The sequence below is a fragment of the Triticum aestivum genome, chromosome 7A (genome assembly GCF_018294505.1).
Source record: "Triticum aestivum cultivar Chinese Spring chromosome 7A, IWGSC CS RefSeq v2.1, whole genome shotgun sequence".
Lineage (NCBI taxonomy): Eukaryota > Viridiplantae > Streptophyta > Magnoliopsida > Poales > Poaceae > Triticum > Triticum aestivum.
Window position 1 is genome coordinate 673,076,594 of NC_057812.1, and position 4,689 is coordinate 673,081,282.

General features: G+C 48.4%; 1 long non-coding RNA gene across 1 annotated transcript; it reads right to left on the minus strand.

Moving 5' to 3' along the window:
* Positions 1–680: 680 nt before the first annotated feature.
* LOC123150643 (uncharacterized) lies at positions 681–1,051 on the minus strand. Its single transcript, XR_006475267.1, has 3 exons — positions 995–1,051; positions 812–907; positions 681–707 (listed from the first exon to the last, which is right to left on the minus strand). It is a non-coding gene; the product is annotated as an uncharacterized lncRNA (long non-coding RNA).
* Positions 1,052–4,689: the final 3,638 nt, after the last annotated feature.

Genomic DNA, 4,689 nt, shown 5'->3' on the forward strand with positions numbered 1-4,689 from the left:
GCCTCCTGGTGGCTCCTGAATTTATCTATGCCGACGGCTTTGCCGTAGGCATAGTTTTTTTTATTCCCTGTTTTCTCTTTTCCAATTCATTTGACAACATTTCAAAACAGAATAATATGAAATATGACAGTTCATCAACATCATTTAAACATAGTCAAGTTCATCATCTAAAGATCATCACCGGCGAAAGTCCATGAACATAAGAGTAGTGCAAGACATGAAACATCATAAAAGTTGAAACATGAAAGACATGGCACAACGGCCGCATACACGGAATCATCATCGACATCAAGCACCACCGAGTCCACCTCCTCCAAAACCACCACCACCACTGACTCCACCTCCGCCAAAACCACCACCAAGTCCACCTCCGCCAAAACCGCCACCGCCAAGTCCTCCTCCGCCAAAACCGCCACCGCGACCACCATCACTCTGCGAGATCAGAGTGACTGGGGTCGACGTAGCAGGAGTCGAGCCACCGGTCCCCTACATGTTTGAAAGAAGATTCTAACGGTAAATATGACATGATAGTGTTGAATGAACGAGAACTAGTTTGTCATTAGTTAGGAAAATTTACTAACCGGAGTATCACCGCCTAGTGCCAGCCATTCCTCGAACGTGGGAATGTGTGGGGCGTCTCCCGCAGGTGGTGGTGGGGGTCCAACTTGTGGTGGCTCTGTGCGGTTAGTCCAAGACGCCAACATAGCCTGGATGTTAGTTAAACAAGTCCACTTAGAAACAAGCCGTGATCAACAAAGTTAGAAGGAATGAAAGTGCAAATTTGAGCTTGGTTTAAGAGGGCAAAACTAACCGCCATCACTTGACGGCTGTAATCATCATTTGCCTTCACTCGTTGCAAGTACTCCCTCACCTCAATATGCCTATGCTCGAGAAAGGTCTGATATGCCTACAAAATTGAGGTTGTTTCTAAGTGGGCAGTGATGAAAATAAACTAAGAAAGATAGAGACAAAGAAGATAAGGGGAAGTACTTACAGCACGTTGGCGGACTAAGGGAGGCTGCGAACGCCCCGTACTCTCTAACGGGCTCGGGTTGGTAGCTCGAAGCCGTGTGTACGAGATCGACGGAGTGACCAAGCCATCGAAACACGGATACCGGCCATGGGACTTACCCTGGATGGCCACCACCGCCGTGTCGTCGATCTGAGACTGGGCGACCTCAGGAACGGGAACATCCGGATGCAACTTCTGATAGTTCTGAGTGTAAGACTGTAGGTGTTTCTCGGTGTTGCCGTAGTACTGGCTCTCGCCCTCCTTGCGATCACTCCGCTCACGGGCCAGCTTCCACGACTCCATGTCTGAGAGCGGCCTCTGCAACTTGTCCTCCTGCAACGTCAAACAGAAGTTAGCCATACATAAGAACATGACGGTAAAGAAGAACCAAAATGCATCTTTCATATAGATATACCTTCATGGCCTTGAAGCCCCAGTGGTTCCTGTTTCCTTGGCCGTGTGTCCCGTCTTTTCCACGGTTAGCCCGGGCCTTGATGCTCTTGGCAACAAACTCTGGATCGTCACCGACCCACCTATCCACCAAACACGCCCATCCGTCATGCCTTCCATAGCACCAACGAGGAACAACCTATGCAAATTTTGGAAGCATGACATGTGAGCACAAAACATATAGTTGACTCCTTGAAACAATGAAAAGTCAGTAATAGTTACCATCATGAACTGCTCCCTGCTCATGGTAATTTTTTGCCTCTGTGCTTGAGTTTTGGTCATCTTTTGTTGCAGGTAGATGTGGTAGTACTGTGAGACGGCAACCCAACGCACCTCGTACTGCAACTGACGAGCTTTCTTCTTTGCAGACGCAAGTAAGACCACGTCGGCTCTGGCCTTGTGCTCATCAAGAACTCTATAGAGTTGCTGCAATCATGCATAAACCAGAAGCAAACAAGGCATGATTTGAGTGATTCAATGATAAACTATGAACGAAACTAAAGACAAGTGATTCAAAAGGGAACTTACCCAAAATTTGGTGATCACGGCCTTAGCGGCCGTCCCGTACTCCGCGTTGCTGCAAGCCTCGTAGTGGGCCCAGCTTATGGCCAAAACACGCAGCTGTGGGTCCCTGTCTGGCCGCGGGCAGAATAGGCCAGGCCAAAACTGCTTCAACAGGACAGTGAGAAGGCCGTTCGGTTTACGGCCCTTTCCGTGAAGGATCCAGTTACTGCAAGAGAATCAAAGGGTTGCCATGTGTACAATAAAAAAATGTTGTCATGTGTTGAAAGTATCATTGAGATGCACTTACTCTGTCCCCGCAGGTTCAATGAGCCACTTGTGCGCCTCGATAGAAGGTGGTGTAGGTACTCCGGCATTACCACGCAGCCACCCCTGCGGAGCACCCGGTGGCAAGTCACCCCACAACTCGGGGTCAACCTCCCCTCCACCCTCCTCGCCCTCCTCGGCCTCCTCCTCCTCGGCCTCCTCCTCCTCGACATCAGGAATATACTCCTCCTCCTCAGACTCAGAAGCTGCATCAGCATAGGAGGGCATCGAAGAAAACCCTCCTATTTCGGCCTCCTCGCCTCCTCCTCCTCGGCCTCCTCCTCCTCGACATCAGGAATATACTCCTCCTCCTCAGACTCAGAAGCTGCATCAGCATAGGAGGGCATCGAAGAAAACCCTCCTATTTCGGACACGGCCCGGAGTTTTTTGGCCCGGTTGCCTCTCCCCCCACCTCCTCGTCCTCTAGGGGCTCTCCCCCCACCCCCTCCTCCTCTAGGGTCTCCTCCCCCGACCCCTCCACCTCCCTGTGAGGTGCCATCCTCGCGTAGTCGGGAGGGAACCTTGTGGGCTCGTCCACTCCGAGTAAGTCCTCCTTTGAGTTTACTGAGGAAACTGGCACCGCTGGACTTGCCCATGATTAGCAAACCTGCATTGAGAAGAGAATAAACAATTAGTAAGGATATAAAAAAACAAGCATACAGGAAAGACATTAATAGCGGAAGAGAACATTATTAAAAGAACATACATTTTCTAGAACCCATATGAATCATCACTATTGTAATCTATTTGTCGACCGGTCTCATCATCACTATCCCGCATATCTTCTTCGTTGTCTGACGGAGGTGGAGGCTCTTCCTCATCGTCAGCATCAGCGTCTTCATTTAACTTTTCAAGCATAATTATGTCTCTTTGATTCACAACTGCCTCACCATCAATCCGGGCGCCGTCGTCGTTTGGGTCCAGGTCAACATAACCCAAGTCATCATCCTCCTTGTTTCGGACCACGTCATCATGTTCCTCTTGAAAAAACACTCCCTCGTATGTCATGGGGTTTATGTTGTAGTAATCATCATCGTTCGGGTCTGGTAGCTTACCATGTGGCGACACCTTGAACACAACTTCCCAACCCTTTAGGTACTCTTTCTGGCATGGGTAAGGCAGATAATATACTTGTGTGGCCTGGGTAGCGGCGATAAAGAGATCAGCTCCGGCATAGACGGTTGATGGTTTAACTTCAACTAAACCAATAGAAGGTGTATGTCTCAGACCCTTTTTGGGGTCGAACCATCGGCATTTGAACACAGTGAGACTTAGGTGTTTACGGCCACATTTGAATGTAAGCTCGTATATTTTTCCTACCCTTTCGTAGTAATCTACATTATTATCTCCTTCGGTGAAGACTCCGGTATTTATGGTTTTGGGATCAGACCGACTGTTCTGGTGCTCCTCTGTATGGAAGCGATACCCATTCACATCATACTTTTGGCATGTCATGACGGTAGGGTCAAAACCCATGGAAACCCATCTCAATTCTTCATCCGTTGATTCGTTCGGATCATTTCCCTACAAGTTTAATTGAAATTATAGGGTGCATGAGTTTAATTGGAAGTGTGAAATGGGTAATAGGGAAGTGTGAAATATTACTTTCTCCATGAACCACGCAACAAAATTTTTCCTTCCATCAGCACCCTTTCGGAGAAGAGCAAGTGCCTCCGCTTCAGTAGGAGGCAGCATTCCTGTCCATTCTTCCTCAACGAATCGACTACAATAAGAAAAGCGGTATAAGAACTAGGCAAAGTGAACACAACGAATCGACTAAAAGAATGGTGCAAAGGTATACCCTCATCCACTCATCCTCAACTTCTTTGATGTTGTGCAAGATATAGAACATGACATCCTCCCACTCATCTCGTGGCATGACATAAGATGTCGAGCATCCAGCCCTGCCACCTTGCCCAGTGAATAGAGGCAACTTGGGTTTATATTTGGGTTCTTCTGTATTGTATCGAGACACCTTATTGTGCAACGTGGGAACATGGTCCGGATAGTAGGCTGTCCTGAGGTCTGCCACCTCCTCTAGGATAACTGCCTCAACTATGGAAGCTTCAATCTTAGCTTTGTTTCCACATTTCTGTCTCAGATGCTTGTTCTGTCTCTCAGGGCCGTACTGCCAACGATACTGCACAGGGCCCCCCAACAATACCTCGTTCGCAAGGTGCAAAATGAGATGTGTCATCGGAGTAAAGAAGCCTGGCGGGAAGATCTTCTCTAGCTTTGCATTATGGCGCCGGGAGGGAGATTGAGCGGAATAACAAATATGGGCCAGCAGCTGTATGGATTAGACGACATACCATATGGATTGAACCCATCACCTGTTATAGCAATTCTGACATTCCCAGCCTCGGCTGCTTCCTCCGGGTACTTCATATCGAATGACT